The 22657-nt window shown below is 36.5% G+C and overlaps 1 protein-coding gene across 1 annotated transcript in view; it reads left to right on the forward strand.

Moving 5' to 3' along the window:
* The first annotated feature begins 5474 nt into the window (after positions 1–5474).
* Positions 5475–22657, forward strand: part of Droj2 (DnaJ heat shock protein family (Hsp40) member A4-like) — a 67529-nt gene continuing 50346 nt past the window's right edge. The window contains exon 1 of the mRNA XM_090379965.1: positions 5475–5756. The gene's annotated coding sequence lies outside the window, so the exon portion shown is untranslated. The remainder of the gene's footprint in view (positions 5757–22657) is intronic.

Below are 22657 nucleotides of genomic sequence, written 5' to 3' on the forward strand. Positions count from 1 at the left end.
AGTGCAATACTGGAAACTCGTTGTGAAGGTATTCACAATATGAGATATGATTAAAACGATGCATTAAAACTACCTTGGTAGTAGAAATTGTGTATGCATTACCCATGGATGAACAAACTCCTTCATACTCTTAAGCATTTAGCCAAGAAATATCTTTTAGATTAAACCACGCGCACTATCAGTCATCTCTCATATTAGCATTAGCATTAGTTGAGGCATATGATGCAAGAAAGTAACCTTATATAGCAACAGCCAAACAAAAAACCTTCCCATTTCACCCATCCGGTCACTCCAAATGTTTGTCTCGTCCAGCTTTAAATTTATTTAAGCTATCAACTTCCACAACAACAGATGGAAGTCTGTTGTTGTGGAAGTCGTGGAGTCTGTTGTTTGTATATTGGGGAGTAATACTTTAGAAGGCCTCGGTAGCCGAGTGGTCAGGAGCGGGAATGCAGTAGCACCCGCTCTTTGAGTAGACCGGGGTTCAAACCCCTGACTGCTGAATACGGTCGATCTGGCAACCCGCACTGGACCAGCGTGGCAGATTATGGTCCATTTCCCTCAGCATGAATTGTTGAGGAGGCTTCCATCATGCAGTGGGTTGATAATAGCTGAAGTTTACCTTTTTTTTTTTTTTTTTTACTTCGTAACTGGGTTTTCACTATAGCAACAACTGGGTACTTGCCCACCCACCGATGGGTCGCCAATAAGCTTCGAAACAGTGCTATCTGGGGGAGGGTTGGTGGAGTTCTCGTTACCGCGAATAGGTAACAAGTCTTCCCTAATGGGGAAGGTATTCGAGGGATTTATTTATAAGAGCTTAGTTCCGTGAGTGTTAGGAGTAACTGTCCCTTTCTTCTTTCGACGGCATTTCTTCTTTTCCCCCCTCCTACACCTTTTTGCGTTCCAACATGTTATAGGGACAGTATGTGGATAACACAGTGTTTTCTCCCATACCATTTTTCAAACGGTGCCGTCTGGGTGGTGAATAAGCAACAATAGTCTTCTCCGAGAATAAGCAACAATAGTCTTCTCCGAGAATAAGCAACAATAGTCTTCTCTACATGAAAAGAGTTACTTATTCGTGGTAGAACAATACCATGGCTAATCGTTCTGAAGATATTCATAATATGAGATATGATTAAAACGGTGCATTAAAACTATCTTGGTAGTAGAAATGATGCGTATGCATTTCCCATGCATAAACAAACTCCTTCATACTCTTGGGCGCCTCCGTAGCCAGGTGGGAAGGAGCAGCACTCCGTCGCACACGCTTCTTGATTAGACCGGGGTTCGAGCCCGTCACTACCAAATACGGAGGATGCGGAAAGGTCAAGGGAATGACCACCGCATATTCCCAGAGTAATATGGCCTTAGTTGCTAATGCTCCTAAAAATCAAATAACATAACAATAACTCTTGGGCATTTAGCCAAGAAATATCTTTTACTTTTATGATAATCAAATATTTAAATTAGGCATCTCAAACTAATGCCCTATGGCAGTAAGCAACATACTATTCGGTTTTTTTTTTTTTTTGGTTTTTTTAATTATATTCAAGGTATAAGTAGCATGTAATACACCAAAGTGAATTTTGTCCGTACATTGCGTGTCACCGCTCGATTTGCCTGTTTGCTGAAGGAAACAAAACAACTCGACTTTCCGCGAGAAAACCTTGCTAAAGCATCTTGTATAGTCCAGTGTCTCCAAATTCTGGCAGAAAAGTATATTATATTATATGATATGTATCATATGCTGTATAGTATATTATATGATAATGAGTATATTCGGCACGTGTAGCCGCAAGTATTGTAATGTCTTACAAATTAGTGATATACCCATATGAAAAATAACAATAAATGGCGATATGTGATAAATAATATATCTCAGGGGCTTACACTAGTGAGTATGGGCTTGGCACACCCAGAGTCCTGGGCTGGATATCATCATTCTTCTCTTACTTGGCGATTCCCTTCTACTTCTGACTCTTGTTTTCTCTCTCTCACTCTCTCTCTCTCTCTCTCTCTCTCTCTCTCGGGTAACTCAGATTTTTTTTTTTTTTTTTTTGCTGGCAGCAAAAGGCTCAGGCTTCCTTACACCTGGGCTAATAATAAATAATACGATTTAAATAAATTTCATAAATTTTGTGGGTCATGAGATCGTGTAATTTTATGCAAGGGGAATACATAAAAGTATTTATTTATTTAATTTTTGGTAATGATACACATGCGCATACTGTACTAGGTGACCCTGAGAAACACTTGTCTGGCTATAGGCACTTCTGAGCTAAGCAGTGGTGGGTAGTGTGGTCTTGGATATAGAGGGGTTTGAAGATCATGGCTCCCAATATGCCAATGGGTTATAGGAGAGGTGTCATGATCTTCAAAAATCTCCCCATCCCAGTTCTCACTGGAGAGCAGTCTTACTCAGGGTCGCTACTCGCCACTTTACTTTAAATGTCAGGAAGATTTGTTGTCCCAGTCCGTCGCTAAATGATATCATATATATCATATGTGATTAACAGTAAACTAAAAATTAAGCTTGAATTTGTCTAAAATTTTTAACCAGCTTTTATATATTATACATAAAACATGATACCACACAACTTAATATCATAAAACACTTTTTTTTTCCCTTTAGTTTACTCAGGCTCTGGGGATGGGCTGCTAATTCCCTGTTTTGGTAGTTTGGGCCCTGGCGCACACATTTTGTGTCCTAAAAATGAGATCACGGTCACGAAGTACCTGGACCAGCAGTAATCGTAATTTTTCGGTAATATCGCCACTTTGAGGATCTGAAGCAAATGTGCTTCAACCCCCCCCCCCCGCCACTGTATGCCAGAGCTTTCCAAAATTTTGGCATCATACAGCATTAGTTACACTTTGAGTTCCTTTTACTGCATATCCGAATATAACTGACTGATTTAAAATACAATAGTTGATTACAGATGGTCTTAACCAAGATGCTTGTGCTTAGTTTATCCCCCCTTACTCTTGTTTACAGGTTTTGTCCCCAAAACAAAGGGAATTGTATACCGTTAATGATAAAGAACGAAAGGGGGGAGTGTAAAATTATTTTTGGTATATACATGGAACGTCGGCATCAAAAAAGCACTGCTCCATGTACTTGCAAAGGCACCTAAAAAGAATAATTAGACTTTTTTCCCCCTTGCGGGGACCGTGCTGTCTCCCAACGCCTCTGTACTTTATACAATATATTGATGTTGATTTTTAGAATAGAACGTTTTTCAGGGAGTGAAACGCCGGATTTCCGGTTTCAGTCGCGTTCTGATAAGCTGTATATAAATATAACCAGTCTAACCTTATATACATATTAATGTTAGATTATATATGTATAATCTGTAAAATTGTAATATATATGTAAAATTATAAGATTCTAACATTATATATGTATATAATGTTAGAATACATGTAGTAGTATTGGAGAAGAGTAGTGAATAACTGATAGACATACCTAGTTAAATTTATGGAGTACACGTAAGTAAATTCAAGTTGGATTATTATATATACCTAGTTAAATCTATGGAGTACATGTAAGTAAATTCAAGTTGTATTATTATTATATATATATATGAGTTGACCAACCAGACTGAAAAGAAAAACAACGATAAGGGGTCTCTGTTTCTGTGAAAATCAATATGCAGTATGGCGTTACCAATATGTTAATACCATCAAAAGGTTATATACGAGTATAAGGTATCAATTTTATAAAAAAATTTAAAAGACTTATATATTATAAAAAGTATGCAAGCTGCATATTGATTATGGTTAACTCTAAACGAAAAGCAAGGTCTTAGTGTTACGGCAATGGCACTAGCCCATAAATCCGTTAATAATTTTAATAACTATCGCCATACTATTCATCTTACGTACACGCACATATATACAGCATATCATAATGTTTATAATGTCAAGCCTAGTTTAAAACGTTTTACCCCGGCGAATACTACTTCAAATTATTTTTGGAATTTCCAAGCATGCGAACTACTGTGTAAATTTAAACAAATTTTAATACACTCTATAAGTATATAACCACAAGGGCTCACATTTGATGAGTACAGGCTTGCCACACCAAGGATACTGAGCTGGATATCATCATTCTTCTCTTTCTGGACGTAGAGTAAAAAAATATGTGGAGGTTCTAAAGTCTCAAAACTTTATTAGACAGACAACTTGAGTAGTCGAGACCCGCTAATTTTCTTAAAATCGGAGAAATGCTAATAATTTATTGTAATTTTTCCTTGTAGAGGATCTGCGATCTCATTATGGATTTAAAATAAACTTTGTGGATTTTTTTTTTCTTTTTGACCGAACGGAAAAAAAGAATAGTTCCGAATTGGTAGCTCACCACTTAGACACAGGACATTACAAAACGCGATAATAATTGACAAACAAGACACAAAACTTAACTTAGAAACCAGTGAGTCACTAGCAATGAGATCAACAACAGATCCTTTTTTTTTTTTTTTTCCCCCAAGGATATCATCTCCCTTTATGCCTACAATTACTCCCCATGCTGTTCCTGAAGAAAACCCCAGGATAGAGTATTCTTCTGCCTTAAAATAAAATATATAATATTCCTTTAAAATTTCCAAAAAATAGCCTATACTACCCTTTAAAAAAAAAAAAAAAAATCCACAAAGTTTATTTCAAATCCATAATGAGATCGCAGATCCTCTACATGGAAAAATTACAATAAATTATTATTAGTATTTGTCCGATTTTACGAAAATTAGAGAGTATCGACTACTCAAGTTGTCTGTCCAACTTCTTTTTCTTGGTGATTCCTTTCTACTTCTGACTTGTTTTCTCTCTCTTTCAGGGTAATTCGGAATATATATATATATATATATATATATATTTTTTTTTTATTTATTTTTTTTATTTATTTTTTTTTTTGGCTGGTGCGGCATAAACCTCAGGCTTCCTTGAACCATATGGATAATAATAATAATAATACTGTATAAGTTCAATGTTAATTGCTATAAGGCATGACGTTGAATGGTTTCAGTACTTCAGATTGATATATTCATGATATACACTACTTTATAAGAGCTGTTATAATTTAGCACATATTGTGAATTTGTTCATCCCAAATATCGGTTGTTGAAACGTTATCTTGTTGCAAAAAGAAAAATTAACATCACAGAATAATACATAATCTTAATACACACACCAATGAAGAATTCCTACCGGTTATTTGCAGTTTTCTGGTCTATCGGTTGTTATAGATTGCACATGCGCATATACAAACGCATGAAAAAGCCGCATCCTTGCAACCTATTCTTTTTTGTATTTATTGAAAGAATTGCACAAAAATATTTATTATAATTGAATTTATGGTAATTTTCAGCACATATGTTATGATAAACAGATATTAATTTTTATAAGGAAAACAAAGAGTTGCACCGTAGTTGCCATTGCAGTAGTGATATTAAGTGCGCATGCGTATTTCGAAATAATAAGTGGTTTCTCGTTAATCCAGATGACGACGAGAAATTTCTCGAATCTCGGGCGTCTTTTATGCTGTATCAGTTGTATTCAACTTCAGTGTGTGAAGCGTGTTGTTTCTGTTTAACTTTGGGCACTGTTTGGTTGCTGCTATTTTGCTATCCTGTTTGAGAGCATGTACAAATATTTGTGATTGGACTGGGAAACAAACAGTTCTGTTATCTTATACTTTTGAACTTACCTGAGAATAATAAACTAAAAGCAAAACGAACAAAAGGATTTAGCTGGTAAGTTCTGAATTTGGCTGTCGTAAAGTGGCGACCTGTCTTGTACGCTAAGCCCTTACATTTTAAACATTATACCTGTATATTTCCTTAAACTGTTCGATTGTTTTTAACTCCCAGTTGCCCTGGTTATACATTTTAATATTGATTTCATTAAAATAGCTATACTCGTAGGCAGAATTCTATTTTCACTACTTCCACTATTGCAACTTATGTTTTTCGCAGTCATGAAATGGACGACTTCTCGATTGTCTCATAGATTAACGTCTTTCAGGGACGGCTTACTTTTGTTTTCTTATGAGAATGACTTTATATTGCTTATCTGCAAAAGCAAGCAGATATGCAATATAGAGTACTAACTGTGAATCAATATAAGAAGTGTAATGAATTAATCGTAAAATAGTTCTCTTAATTAATAAGTTTACATGATAACCAAATGCCATTTTATAAATGGCCTTTTGTGTTGGGGTTTTGCGAAGAGAAGAAAACAAGTTTTAGCGTTGATTATTTTCTTAGTTTTGCAGTTCTGAATATACGCCGAATTAACCCCCCCCCCCACCGCCATTCCAACTACTGTATGTAGTAGAGAAGATTTTATTATTATTAGCAATATGGTGCAAGGAAGCCTGAGGCTTATGTTGCCCCAGCCAAAAATGAAAAAAATTCTGAATTACCCTGAGAGAGAGAACAAGAGTCAGAAGTAGAAGGGATGATATTCAGCTCGTGCACAGGTAACGCCGTGTAAACCTTGTGCCCCGAAAAAGATTTCATGGTGTATCGTGGATTAGTACAGTATGAATATATAACCACAGAAACAGTTACTAATACAGTGTTGGAGTACATACAACAAATGCAAGCTTTGAAAACTGCAATTTTTATTTCAAAATTTGGCTTCAATTTAATACCATAAAACAAGTGACTTGCAGTCATTTGTTTATATATATATATGAAGTTTATATATATGAAGTCATTTATTTATATATATGAAATATATATAAACAAATGACTTGTGTATATAAAAGTAAAGTATATTTGTATATTATGAAGTTGTAGTTGACATAGTGATGGAACAGGTACATAAAGTACTTATAGAATAGATTATAATACATTAATCTACAAGCTCCAAGTAGTTATAAAATATTATAATATGATATAAAGACGTATTATAACAATAATACTTCTTTATATCATATCCCTTTAGGTGATTAACCTTTTGTATAAGGCAATGGTCAGGCAGTGCCTTGAATACTGCATACAGGTCTGGAGACCTCATTTTAGAAGGATGTAGAATTGCTAGAAAGAGTACAGAGAAGGGGAACAAGATCCCTCTAATCAAAGGGATCCTCATACCAAGAAAGGCTTAAATTCTGAAAATTGCAGTGTCTGGAGAATAGACACCTGCGAAGTGATCTGATTGAGGTGTACATAGCCTTGAATGGTTTCATCAGGCTCAATGCTAATGGGATTCTTGCTCAGTTTACAAACCTGAGAAGGCATAAATTCAAGTTGAGGAATGATGGTTGTAGAATAGGTATGCAGAAATTTTTGTATTTAACCATCAGATAGTTGATTGCTGGAACAAACTTCCATCTGTTGTGGAAGTTGATTGCTTATAAATTCAAGGAAGAACTGGACAAACTTTTAGAGCAAATGGATGTGTGAAATGGGATTGGGTTTTTTTTTTTTTTTTTTTTCCTGGGCTGATGCTGTATAAGCTTGGTTTCTTACATCATATTATTATTATTATTAGCCATATTGGGCAAGGTAGCCTGAGGCTTATGCTGCACCAGCCAAAAAAAAAAAAATTCTGAATTACTGTGTGTGTGTGTCAGAAGTAGAAGGGAATCACCAAGAAAGAGAAGAATGATAATATCCAGCCCAGGACCCTAGGTGTCCCAAGCCCATACTCACCAAATGTGAGCCTATGCTAATAAGAAGTCAAGTGTAATGTTAAATGTATAGATTGTGCCATGCTAAAATAAAGAACATTCCAAAGAAATAAGAGGAAGAGAGGTAAAGATTAATAACGGTGAAAAATTAATGCCATAAGCGTATGAAATGACAGTAAATTGGCCAACAAAATAGGTTAACAATACATTGGGAAAATTTATAAATATTAATGTAACCTGAAGTGTGTGGAAAGTGGGATGACATTTAAGGAAATATTTAAAATGAAGTTTAAGTATTGAGTAAGCAGATATATATACATCATTATTAATATAATTAACAAATTTGATAATGATGTAGGCTTAATGGAACGAGTCTTTGGTTGCAATCTATCCATGATATAGATTTTTCATTCTTTCAACAGCAGCACTTTTTGTGATTATTGTATGTTGTATTGGTGTGGTGTGAATGCTTTTTCATTTAAATTTAAAATTCTTTTGTTGTATTTTTTGTTTCTACTATATCCACTTTCATTTCAAAATGTGGATTTTCTCATTCCATCTGATATCTTTTTTCTTTACTGGCAATTTTTTGGGCTATTGACACTTGTAATAAAAAATATACAGCAAAAGTCTGAAGTAAACAAACCTATGCATGAATGTGCAAGCAAATGCTGTATATTGATTGAATGCTAAATCTGCCCCCACCACACACTATACCAGTGAGCAGGTTAATATCCTCAGATACTAACACACACCAACTCACCATTGTGGTGAGTTGGTGTGTGTCTCGTTTTGCCTTTTGGAACATTCAAATTATTTTCAGTGAAAATCAATTTATATGTATGAATGTTAACTAGTTATAACTAGACAACTGTATAAGGTAAAGAAAGCCATAATTATGAGAGCATCCTTGGATTCAGGGAAGTTCCCCACAGACTGAAGATGTGCAAATGTATCACAAAGTGGGATCAAGGGGTGACATGAATAATTACAGACCTGTTAGTTTAACTCTGTTCCAGGTTTCTGGAACAGAGTTAAACTAACTGGAGTCACTGGTTAAAGAAGCATTGCAGAATCATCTTGACAAGACTGCAGTTATATTTCAGATACAGTACTGGTTTGTTAAGGGAAGTGTCTGACCAATTTGATTGGATACTATGATGTGGTCACAAAGGAACTGGATTTAAAAAGTAACTTTGATACCATTTACTTGGATTTCAGGAAAGCTTTTGATGCTGTTTCACATGGAAGACTACTGTACACATTGGAGCAGCATGATATTAAGAACAAGTTGCTGCTATGGATAAAGGGATGGTTGAGTGGTAGAAGACAGTGGTAATCAGTGAATGCTGCTCTTCATGGACTAATGTTATTAATGGAGTCCCCCCAGGGTTCGTTGTTGGGTCCATTGTTATTTTCTATATTTATCAGTGATATCGATGAAACTTTATCAGGCTTAATGTCCAAGTTTGGGGACACGAAAGTTGGCAGAGTTGTTAATGACAGTGAGCTCCATGCAGCAGTGTTTATCAGTGAGCTTGGTTTATTTTTGAGGTTATGTCAAACTGGTGCTAAAAAGTGAGTAAAATGTCTATATGCAAATGTTTAAACAATCTAAATTTATTTTTTTATATTCGTGGAAGTTGTGTAGTCGTCAAGAAAAGACAAGATATTACAGAATTTATAGGAAAATGTGTATTGTGCTTGTTTTGGAGTGAAACTCTATGATCATGGGCTACACTTAGTTGCCAAACCTGCATTACATTGAGATTGTGAGAAAAAAATGGTAAAAAGAAGACTACCATTTGCAATTATCATGACTTGGTGGGAGCTTACAAATCACTGTGATGACTGACTTTGCTTAGTTAATGTAGAGAGATCCAGTGGAGAAAATTATGTGGAACATGGGCCGACCGGGCTAGCCGAGTGGGTAAAGTACCTGCCCGGCAACCCAAAGGTCGCGGGTTCGATTCCCGCCTCGGGCTTGGATCAAAGTACTGCAAAAACCCTTGGGAGGTGCAATATGGCCACAGAAGCCGATGCGCCAACAACTACCAAATCAAAAAAATCAAAAATCAATCACATGTGGAACATGTGAATTTAATCAATATACAGGGTTAAAAAAAAAAAAAAAAAATCTTGACCAGATCTGTGATATCATGTATTGTGTAAGGACATTGTTGCTCAGAATTGACTGCTAAACAGATTTTATTCATGTCATGAGAAAATATTAAGCCTGAGTAATTAATAGTTGGCTATTTATTTTATGGCAAAATATGGAACAGTAGTAAAAAGAAATCAAGACGTGTCTGCTGAGCATCCAGTGCGGTCAGGTAATTTAGATGCGACTATTGATGTGAGGAAACCTGTTCTGAATATCATTTACATCAGGGGGTATTGTCTCCTACTTAATTACAGAGGAGTCAAACGAGTCTTTCTACAATGTACAGTGAGGTGGCTCAGTGCAGCTGATTGAAATGGTATGATTTCAGGGAATTTGAACATGCCCTTAGTCTCTGCATTCAGTTATATGCTGCATTCAAGGGATCTTTTCTTCCCAATAACTACTGGCTGTTACCCAAATTTTCAGCCACTCACCGTTGTACATGTGATCAACCAATCTGTCTGAAATGACATCAGCATTGTATGCGATGAACGGGTAGGGAGCATCAGGTGCAGATGGCATTATACTGGAAATTTTTATAAGAAATTCTTGAGGACAATTTATCTGATTCTAACTTTTTTTTTTTTTTTTTACTTCTGTGTGATGAGCAAATTTCCAACAGAATTTACAAGAGCCCAAACTGTTTTTATATACAGTAATACCCCGACTTACGCAAACTCTAAGTTACGTGGTTCTTGATTTTTTCGTTTGGTGTATATCTAAAATTAGCTTACCAGTGATTTGGAAGTCAAATCATAAAGCTTGGGTGACAGCTTCCGTTTTTGAGGACTGGTTTGGTCACCACTTCATACCCGAAGTTAAACGTTATTGCAAGTCTAAACAGATTCCATTCAAAGTGATGGTTCTTATTGAAAATGCACCCGGTCACCCTCCTGCCATACTAATTAATTTCGACCCACGTATGAAAGTTGTGTTTTTGCCTCCAAACACAACCAGCTTGCTTTAACCAGTGGAACAGGGAGTCATCAAAATCAAAACATTCAAGGCTTACTACACGAGGCGTTTGTTTGCACGTCTGAATGAAGCTGAGACAAAATAGTGAGATATCTGTTAAAGACTTTTGGAAACAATTCAATGTTTTAGATGCCGTAAGAATCATTTGAAGAATCTTGGGATGAAATTCACAAAAAAAACATTTGAATGGTGTCTGGAAGAAACTTTGTTCATTTTTTTTTTCAAAAACGAGATGAAAACAACGCCAGAAACTGATCATGTAGCTCATGTGATAGAAGTTGTTAATCTTGCCAGGCAATTAGATTTGGAAGTCAGTGGTGATGATGTCAACGAGCTGTTGGATTCACATAGTCAGGAGCTGACAATGAATGAGCTCCTAGAGATGCGTGAGCAAAACGTCACTGAAGTATCCGACACTTCAGACCCAGTTCCACCAGAAAAGCACATGACAATTGCAAGTTTGACCGAAGGTCTCAGCTCAATTGAAAAGGGCTTAAAAATTTTAGAACACAGACTCCAATGAAGAACGTGTTATAGCTACAAAGCAAGGAATAAAAAAATTATTAGCTTGCTATGAAGAAATTCTGCGTGAAAAAAAGAAGGCACTGTGTCGTTAGATGAATTTGTTAGATTTTATGAAGCCATCAACATAGAAATAACTCTTTTACGTAACACATTAATTTTTTTTAATACATATTTTGTATTAATATGTATAAATAACTGCAATTTTATTTTCTTCTAAACTAGTGTTTTTGTTAGTCCTTGGTCCCAATTAAACAATTTATATGTATTTATATGCAAAGTTGTACCCCGACTTATGTGAAATTCGACTTGAGCGATTTTCATCGGACCCACTTATCGCATAACTTCGGGGTATTACTGTATATAAAAAAAAAAAGAAGGGGAGCAAATCAGGAGATGTTATGGAGACTGATATCATTACTTAATAGACTACAAGTTATATGCAAGAATATTAAATATGCCATTTCAGACACTCGGGCATCTCTTCTATTTGCAGGACTTACAGATTTACTGTAAAAGACTTATGACCTTTTTATAGCCAAAGTTGATTTGGAAAAGGTTTTTGACACTCTCTCTCATGACTATGTACATAGTTCTCACTGCTACAAGGAGTGAGAACAGGTTCTCTGCTTGGTGCAGCTATCATTAGTCTATGTAGAGAAGTTCTGCTAGTCAACAGGCACCATTCAGTATGATAAAGCTGGAGCAAGGGATACCCTTTAAGCCCTGCATTGTTTTCTCTGGCTTTGGAACCTGTGCTTAGTAGGTTGCTGTCTGTCTTTAGTAGCATCAGAGCAGTTCATCTTCCTGGATGACTGTATCTGGATAGCAAATATATAGCACATTCTGATGACATGTTGACAGTATCATATGCCAAAAGATATGGATCTTTCCAGTCATTTTAGTTTATATAGTGGCCTATATATTAACAAGAGCAAAACACAGTGCAGGCAATGGTGCATTAGCTCTATGTAGCAGCTGTTGTTGGGGGGAGGTTCCTATTCAAGCATCATGATTGTCCCATCGTAACCACTCAGCAGTTACTAAGTTCCTGGGAAGACTAAACTGATTAGTGAAACTTTAGGGTAATGTCATTTGCAGGAAGGGTATTAATTATGAGGACAGTTTTGATCCCGGCAGTAATGAATCTACGTAGCAGCTGTTGTTGGGGGGAGGTTCCTATTCAAGCATCTTGATTGTCCCATTGTAACCATTCAGCAGTTACTAAGTTCCTGGGAAGACTAAACTGATTAGCGAAACTTTAGGGTAATGTCATTTGCAGGAAGGGTATTAATTATGAGGACAGTTTTGATCCCGGCAGTAATGAATCTTGTGACAATGCCTTCCAATTATGTTACTCAAAAGAGACTTCATCAACAGCTATTCAAATTCTTTTGGAACAGGAGGTATCCCAGCAGAGATTGCACTGCAGGAAGTCACTAGGGGCTGCACCATGCTACAGATTTAGTGGTTACATTGGGCATTCATAATAAAGTACTTTTGGGTAGCCCTAATGGGTATTAATGTGGCATCTAGCCTAGCAAAATACTCATTGGGAAGGCTCTCAGAACTATTTGAAATTGTACATTCTAGTCCTGCTGCTAAAATTATGCCAACTTTCTATAAGCAAGTCATCAGATTATCCTAGCAGCTGGTTCTTGATGGTTTAGATGTGGTATCTAAATTGGAAACTGTTCAGTATGAACATGCCACTTATACCTGTTTCTCAGGCATGGTTCACACCAAATATCACCCAGGCCTTTAGCTATGTTCATAAAATATTGCGTATGTTTCATGCAATAATCTGGCTTGGAGGGTAATCTGTGGACACCTACTGATCAAGGCAAATAAAGCTGAGTTCAGGGGATACATAAACTCAACCTGTTTATACTGTGGAGCCTGTGAGACAGTCAAGTATGTTTATTTATTTATATATTTTCCCCTTTTTCTTTCTTTCCCTTGTCTGGTTATGCAACGAGTTTGGATAAAAATTCACCGAAATATGGGAATTAAAAGGTTAATAGGAGATCAGGTGCTGTTTTTGCAATTTTCTGCTCTTTATGCATGGTTCTAATCACAGAACCATGCATATTCTCATATTCATCGCCAATGAGGGGAAAATATCAGGCATGGAAGTTGAGGAAAAGAAGTACAGGGGTCTCTTACTAAAGTATCTAAATATGTGCTTTGCTTTTTGCATGCTGGTATAAGGCACTTTGTTCTAGTAGAGTTGGAATAAAAAGAACGATGATATCCAGTTCAGGACCCTGACTCGGCACACCCAGGGTCCTGAGCTGGATATCATCATTCTTCTTTTTCTTGGTGATTCCCTTCTTCTCTCTCTCTCTTGGGATAATTCAGAAATTTTTTTTGGCTGGTGTTGCATAAGCTTCAGGCTTCCTTGCACCATATGGCTAATAATAATAAACCTTATAATAAACCAGACAACAGCAGAGCTGTTGTCTGGTAGAATATAAGCTTTATCTGTAGCAAAAATGGTAATACAGCAGACTCATGATTTACCGGGACCGGATTAACCGGGACACTTCACGACTCCAAATTAAAAAAAAAAAAAAAAAAAAAAAAAAATCAACCAGAAATCATAAAATTCAAGTAATAACTAGAATAGGTATAAACAGATGTTTTGCAAGTCATAAGTGACAAGAAGCGGCATTATAAATCATCATTGGGAGATTAGTGTACCTATTATCTTGCAACCCCCGCTGTCTTTACATCAGCCGCTCAAAAAAAAAAAAAAAAGACCAAATGTTTAGTTGGTTTTAGTGCGTTGCATCGATTGTTGTGTTCAATCAACACGACAAAAGGCAAATTTTGTTTCGTTATTTATGTCAGGGATATTGGAATATTTATTGTTATTATTTATTTATTTTATTTTTTTATTTTTTTGTTCAGAAATCATGAAAATGATGGGCAAACGCAAGAGTTGTAATTTCAAATACTTGAAATTATTCAAAAGTTGGATGGTGCCATCCTTTAAATCTCTCATGAACCATTATAATGTTGGTGACCAAACCATGTGCAACACTAAAAAATAAAGGGAAGCTATTAGATTTAAAATTGACATTGTAAAAAATAAAGGGAAGCATCGTATCAGACAGAGTAGTACGTGGTAAGTTTTTTTTTTTTTTTTTTTTTTTTTTTTTAATTTATCGCCATACTTTTTACATAGGTTGCTGAACATTTTTCGATACAGTAAGTCCTCGACTTACGTAGTTTCAGACTTACGTTACGTTATTTATATATTTTTTATGACTGAAGATTTCAGTGAAAGGGGGCATACATTTCACTATAATACTGTAACTTAAAAACCTGCAGAATTCCAGCTATCAGGTATTATCGCAAATGCAATAAAATCGAGTTTACTTCCCGTTTATAATGAATTGCAGTAACCCGGAAAGTGCATATTGTTTTATGGTAGTCTTCTTCAAGAGGAGTGTTTCCATTTACAATGGATTTCCTCAGCCTACAAGTTATTTTTTGGTAGGATTTTTTTTCCCCACCATAAAGTGCGGTTCAAGGTGTCTTGGTCTGTTAAGCCTCGGGCTGTCATGTACTCCATCCATCCATATCCTCCTAGGTCTTCCTCTTCTCCTTCTTCCAGGAGGTATCCATTCCAGGATAGCCTTTGGATGGTAGTGACCTTCAGAAATGTGCTTGCGTGGGGCAATAATAGTGAGCCTTCACCTTAACCCTGTGAAGTTCTTTTCAGAAAATTTAATTTTGACTGTTATCATGGTACCGACTAAGAATAAGTGACTGTGCTACTAGTAAATCTACCAAGAAAAGGAAAGCGATTGAGTTGGATCAGAAAATTAAAATAATAAGGATGTATGAAAATGGCCAAACATTAACAAGTATCGTGGGGATTTCAGATTGCCAGTGGCAATGGTGAACACGATAATAAAGGAGAAAGACGGAATACGAGAAGCAGTGAAGAGATCGGTACTAATGAAGTCAACTATAACAACCAAAGCTACAAAACACAACAGTTTTTACAGTACTAACATGTGTTTTTTTTTCTTCCTTTTATGTTTTCTTTTCTTAGTGCCACCCTGGCTACTTCACTGCTGTCCCCGGATAGTTTTTAATTGAACTAATTAAAAATAACTATTTTTCTTCATTTTTCTGAGGATATGTGGTTTTTGTAATTTTGGCATATCAAGGAATATAGTAGCAATATTTTATTAGTCAATCCCAAGTTATGTAAGAAGTCCTGGAAAGTATCTGTTTTGTATGTCAGGGACTTGCTGTATTTTTGGATTAACCGGGAAATCGATTATCCGGGAAATTTATTTTTTTTTTAACCATCTATCCCGGAAAATCAAGAGTCTACTGTAGTTAATTTAGTGTAAAGGGGAAAGTATTAACTTAAATTTGTTCTAACTTGGCTTTGGTTTAAGAGGGAGGGAGATCAAGCCAGCTGCAGGCATTTGGTGTCTCTGCTGACAAAGTGGCGATCTGCTTTGTAAAGACCCTGTGGTGTAAGTCTGTAGAGCAAAGGAGGTGGACAGCCTTTGAATCCTTTTAGGATAGGCCTAATGGGGCAAGTCATACTGTGGCAATTTCATGGACTGGACCCACCACTGTGTGTGTGCGTGTGCACAAGTTGATTGGCTGTTTTGGGCTCTAAGTTAATGATATGAATGGTGGTGTTAATTTAGTTAAGTATAATTGCCTCCTTGTTTTTGACAGCACATTTACTTGTAATGTCACTTTCCTTTATCTTTTCTTTTGTCTAATGGGGGCAGAGGTGTGGAAAAGGTTTTAATTATTCTTCACCCATACACAAACAATGCTGTCCAAGTAGTGGTACTCAACTGAAAATAAATAACAATAGTTTTCTCTAATGGACACACATTATTACTTATTTGAAGTGTGAGTAGGGCAACTTGTGGAGGATTTCACAATATAAGATGTTACAATAATAATGCCAATGTACAAACCTTTTTCTGTTCAAAAAATGAAAACTATGTAATAATGGTTAAAAATGCACTAACTGATGTCGTAGTTTGAAATTTACATAGTTGAAGGTTTTTGCCCAAAATATTATTAATTTGACATAGTATTATTGCATATTTTAATTTTCTTCCATTGCTGCACAAATCATTGCTAAATTTAAGGTCATATTTGGAATCAGCATGCCCACATTCATCAAGAAATCCAGATAAAGAAAACCATTTGGAAAATTTGTTATTCAGTGCTGTTTTATTTTCCACTGAAAACTATTTCAAAATTCAAACAGCCATAGCTCCATAATTATTCAGATTTATATTAGTGTAAAAGGAAAGAACTAGTTGCAAAAATGCTGAATAAATATTTTGTATTCACATTTGCGTGCCAAGTAATTTTTTTTAAATTTGAGAATCCTAGTGTCCAGCTAATACTGATTTTGTGTTGAATGATTTTGTTAATTAAAAAGACTAGATCTAAAGTTTTTACAGTTAAAAGTGAACAAGCTATCAGGAGTTTAATTACTATTAAAATTATATTAATTAATATTAAAGTTATAGAGGAAGCAGCAAAAGAGGTAAGCAAGTCTCATCTATTGTAATCAGAGCATCCGTATATACAGGCAAAGTTCTGTAAGTGTGCAAATACCTTTCCTATTCATAAAGGTGACTATAAGGATAAAGTGATTAACTACCGACTTAGTTTGATTTCTGTGCCAGGGAAGATAATGAAATCCTTAAGTAAGAATGCAATATCCAATTATCTAGCCAGCAATGGGATTATAAGGGAACCACAGTATCCCTTTTTTTTATAGGGAAACCATGTGTGACTAATTCAATTATTTACTACGAGGTTGCCACTTAAGGAGTGGATGTAAAGAATAATTTTCACATCATTTACTAAGGTTTTAGAAAGCTTTTGGTACAGTCCCACATGAGTGATTATTGTATAACTTGGTCTTACATGGCACTGGGGGGGCAAGTTGCTGTTATGGATAAAGAAATGATTAAGTTTGAAAGATGACAAAAAGTAGTCATAAATTAGCACTGTTCCTCACGGACTAATGTTAAAAGTGGATTCCCAGGGTTCACTGCTGTTATTACACTCATATCAACATCATCAGCCATTTTCAATCCACTGCAGGAGGCCTCTCCAGTATCTTTCCAGTTCCTTCTGTTTTGAGCACTGGCCATCCATTTACTACCCAAAAACTCACTAATTTCATCTATCCATCTCTCTCATCTATCCGTCTGTATTACCTTTGTCTTCCAGGTTTTCTTCTAGATCCTCTTGGGTACCATTCTGTTATTTTCTTAGTCCATCTGTCATCATGTCTTCGAGCTATGTGTCCTGCCCAAGACCATTTTAGTTCTTTAGTTTTGATAAGAATGTCCTTTACTTGAGTTTGCTGCCTAATCCATGTGTTTCTCTTCTTATCTAACAGTCTGATTCCCAATATAATTCGTTCCATTCTTCGCTGTGTAGTTCTCAGCTTCTCTTCCATTCTTTTGGTGAGTGCCCAAGTTTCACTTCCGTAAGTCATGGTGGGGAGTATACATTGGTTCATTATTTTACGTTTCAGACAAACTGGGATATTGCTCTTCAGTATGACTATATTTCCTGAATGCGATCCATCCAAAATTTATTCTTCTCTTGACTTCCAGCTATTTATCATTATTACAGCTAATAACTTGTCCCATATAAGTATAAGACTCCACCTTTTCAATTACTGTTCCTTCAATCATTATTTCCCTTTCTGTAGCATACTTGTTCATCATTACTTTTGTTTTAGCCATATTCATCTTTAGTCCAAAATCCTTACTAACTGTGCATAACTGATTAAGATTTTCCTCTAATTCTTTGGGATCGTGGCTTATGACCACAATGTAATCTGCAAATCATAAATAGTTTAGGTACTCTCTGTTCACATTGACTCCTTTCTGCGACCAGTCTAATCTTCTGAAAGCTTCCTCAAGGGCAGCAGTAAACAATTTCGGAGATATTGTGTCTCCTTGTCGAACTCCTTTCTCGATTTTAAATTTCCTACTGTCTTTGTCTAGTCTGATAAAGGAGGTAGCACTCTCATATATTTTCTTCAAAATCATAATATATGGGGTATCTATGCCTTGTCTTTCCAGTGCCCGAAACATTGCCTTATGCTGTATGGAGTCAAATGCCTTTTCATAATCCGCAAATGCCAGGCATAATGTGGTTTATATTCATTTGCTTTCTCCATTAGCTGTGATATTACGTGAAGGTGATCCATAGTTGAGAATCCTGTCCTAAAGCCAGCTTGCTCTTTCGGTTGATTCTCATCAAGTATTCTTTCTAATCTGTTAGTAATGACCCTTGTGAACAACTTGTAGATGTGGGATAACAAGCTAATTGGTCTATAACTTCCAATTTCTGATTTATCTCCTTTCTTATGCAGCAAAACTATGATTTCATTATTCCACTGCTTAGGTGTCACACCTTTTGTAATGCACTTTGTGAAGAGCCTTGCCAGTTTTTGTGTTATGTCTCTTCCTCCCAATTTTAACAACTCTACAATAACTTCATCTTTCCCCGAGCTTTCTGATTCTTCATTTTCTTCAATGCATGTTCTACCTCACCAGGAAGAATATCGGGTATGTCGTATGTGTTCCTACTTTGCAATCCATCTTCCCCACTGCTTGAATCATTCCCCTGCTCTTTGTATAATTCTCTATAGTAGTCTTCTGCTATTTGAATTATGCCTTCTCTGCTGTTTATAAGTACACCATTGCTATTCTTCAGTTTCAGTATCATTTGTCTTTCTGTATTACTGCTCATGGCTGCTGATTTAAATCCTTTGTTTTCCCTTAATGCTTGTTCTACTTTTCTTGTGTTAAATCTTTTTATGTCCTCTCTGAGTCTCTTTCTAATGGCTTTGCATAACTCAGTATACTCAATTTTCTCTCTGTCAGTGTTTTTCTTGCTCTTCATTTGTTGTCTTCGGTTCATCATGACAAGTGTTTCTTGACTAATTTTTTCTTCTCTGGATTTCTTTTTCCCTATAGGTTTCTTGGGCTTTATCACTTTCAGAAAGTTGTAATATTCCTCGTCTATATCTTGGTCCTGAGCAGTCTGCAGAAGCTCAAACTTGTTAAGTTCCAGTACATACTGCTTTTTCTCCTCCTCTGTTATCTCAAAGACCTTTGTATTATTTACTCGAGTCAGTTTTTTCCTTTCCTTTCCTACATCTATATCAAGTGTACATCTTAACATTCTGTGTTCACTTCCAACATGTACCTTATTTAGGAAGGTAACGTCATTCACAATAGATCTTCTGTTAGTGAGGATGAAGTCTATTTCATTATTTGTTAATCCATTTGGACTCTTCCATGTCCACTTTCTGTTCACCCTTTTCTTGAAAAAAGTGTTCATTACTGACAGTCCTTGAGATTCTGCAAATTCCACAAGTCTTTCACCTCTTTATTTCTTTTCACCAATTCCAAAATTTCCTGTAGTTCCTCTTTCTGCACTGTTTTGCAATTTTCCAACCTTAGCATTGAAGTCCCCCATAATAAGTGTAGTGGATACTCTCCACTCATAACTAATATTTAATATTTGTCAATAAAATATTAATTCTAATATTTATTATCGATATTTTACTATCTGATGTTATTTGATTTTGATATTATTTATCAACGATATTGATGAACTCGTATCAAGCTTAATTTTCTAAGTTTGTAGTGATGGAGGGGAACTGCTAATTAGGGGGAGAAGGGTTATATATATATACAGGGTGTTTCAGTTAAACGTTTCAGAACTTCTAAGAGGGGTAGGGTACATTCTGACAACTCGAAATCATATAGCAATGTGGGGTCGGAAATGCTTTCCTGAAGCGGTGTTGTACACAGAAGCACCATAAAAAGAAAAGAGACTGTAAGCGAGAAATCGTTTTAATAATACATGAAAAGAAGCAAAAGGTACATGGATTAAAGTAAGTGTTCGAAGTTTCTTCCACGGGCTACAATGCACGCCTCACATCTCCGACGTATGGACATCCGAACATTCTGGAATACTCCAGGCGAATTTCGAATTTCTTCGGCAGCTACTGCGATTCTTGCAACCAGCTCCTCAGCATTGTCAACAGGGGTGTCATAAACTAGCGATTTCATATGACCCCAGAAATAAAAAATCAAGACATGATAGGTCGGGTGACCGAGCAGGCCAACGCACGGGACCACCACGTCCGATCCACTGTTGACCAAATGTGACGTCCAGGTAGTTACGAACATCTCCGCTATAATGGGCAGGGGCTCCATCGTGTTGGAACCACATTGTCTGTTGCGTCGATGCAGAAATCTGTTCATCTCTCAAAAGTTGTGGCAATACTTGCTGCAGAAAGATCAAGTAGATAGGTCCGGTTAGACCTATCTACTTGATAATCCATGTACCTACGGTAATCCATGTACCTTCTGCTTCTTTTCATGTATTATTAAAACGATTTCTCACTTACGGTCTCTTTTCTTTATGGTGCTTCTGTGTACAACACCGCTTCAGAAAAGCATTTCCGACCCCACATTGCTATATGATTTCGAGTTGTCAGGATGTACCCTACCCCTCTTAGAAGTTCTGAAACGTTTAACTGAAACACCCTGTGTGTGTGTGTGTGTGTGTGTGTGTGTGTGTGTGTGTGTGTGTGTGTGTGTGTGTGTGTGTGTGTACATGAATTTATCAGATGATATGGATTAAAGTAATGTTTACACTCGCATCATTTCTTGTTTGTTGCTGCAACAACCAATGTTGGTAAGATGTTCTAAAGTAACTAAGAGTAAGAACGTGTATGCATAGGTGGAACAGGACCAGGGTATGTCTGCCAGGGACCTTTGCCCCTGCCAGACATACCCTGATGACGATGATGTAGAGCAGATATCTTTTAAGGGCACAAAAGGTGATATTGTTGTACACGTTGGCACTAATGATATTAAGAGTAGGAGACAAGCGGAATTACTTAACAAGTACAGGTCAATGTTGAAAAAAAGCCACGAGTTAAGGTTGAATTTGAAAGTGTCTGCAATTCTGCCCACACGTGATAGGAGGGAGATATGATGAGAGAATTGTCAATCAATTCAGCCCTGGAGAGATTGTGAAAAGTTAAGGGGTAGAATTTTTCTTAGCCTGGTCTCTGCTTGCTAACAGGAGAGACTGCTTCTACAGGGATGGGATACACTTAAATAGAAAGGGTGCAAGAATATTTGCTGATGCTATTGAGGCAGTAGTTAGGTGGGTCAGAACACTGCTAGCTTGGGGGGGTGAATAAACAGATTAATATGTTAACAGTAGCTACTGGCAGAGGTGAAAGTGATTCTTGCACTGCTTCTATTGGAGTGAGCAGCAGTCTGAAAAATAAGGTGCACGTGATTTCAGAGACTGCTGGGAGTCATTGTGCAACAAGTAAATACACGGGCTGTATTAGGGTAGCTAAAAATAGAAACAGGTGCATGTATATTTGTGTGTACACCAATGCATGCTAGGAGTTTGGTAAATAAATTTAATGATTTTGAGGTGTTGGTCAAAACATTAAAGGCAGATATTGTTGGGATATCAGAGATGTGATGTCAGACTGATATAAGGAATGCAGAAATGGAATTTGGGGAGTACAATGTGCACAGGAAGGATAGAGAGGTTAGGAAGGGTGGAGGGATTATGCTATTAGTTAAGAAACAAAATCCAAGGGAGTACAGCCAGTCAACATGGGTGGACAGAGCAGTGTAGAGTCAGTTTGGTGTGACATAAGCACTGGGAAAGCAAAATTGAGAGTAGGAGTGTGTTATAGGCCTATTGACTCTGATGAGTATAATAAACAACTGTATAGAGAAATAGTGGGCCAGTAAATCAGTGTCTTATAATGGGGAAATTTTAATTTCCCAGGTATTGACTGGAATTTGTGGGTTTGTCATTCACACACTAGCAAAGCTTTTGTGGATTTATTGGATGATTGTTTTCTACAGCAGCATGTTCAGGAGGCAACTAGAGGGAGTAGTACCCTTGATCTGATTATCAGTAGTGATTCTTCATGCATTAAGAATCTGCAGATAAAGGAACCACTAGGTGGCAGTGATCAGTGTGCTGAAGTGGGATTTACTCAGGTAACTACCATCAAGGGTAAAGGGAAGGGTTTTTCCCTTTGTAAAGGCAGACTACAGAGGTCTGAGACTGTTTAAATTCTATACGGTGGAACCAACTGATGATGTTACCAGCAGCAAATTCAAAATGGAAAGCATCCAAAGAATTAATTTTGTAAACTACTATGCTTTACATACTAACTAAGAAATATTGTTCAAGGTTTAGGTCTAAATGGATGTCAGATGAACTAATGAGACATGTGGCAGAGAAGAAAAATGCATGGGATGCTT

This window comes from Mastigoproctus giganteus, chromosome 8 (assembly GCF_048544385.1).
Source record: "Mastigoproctus giganteus isolate SK-2022 chromosome 8, ASM4854438v1, whole genome shotgun sequence".
Taxonomy (NCBI): domain Eukaryota; kingdom Metazoa; phylum Arthropoda; class Arachnida; order Uropygi; family Thelyphonidae; genus Mastigoproctus; species Mastigoproctus giganteus.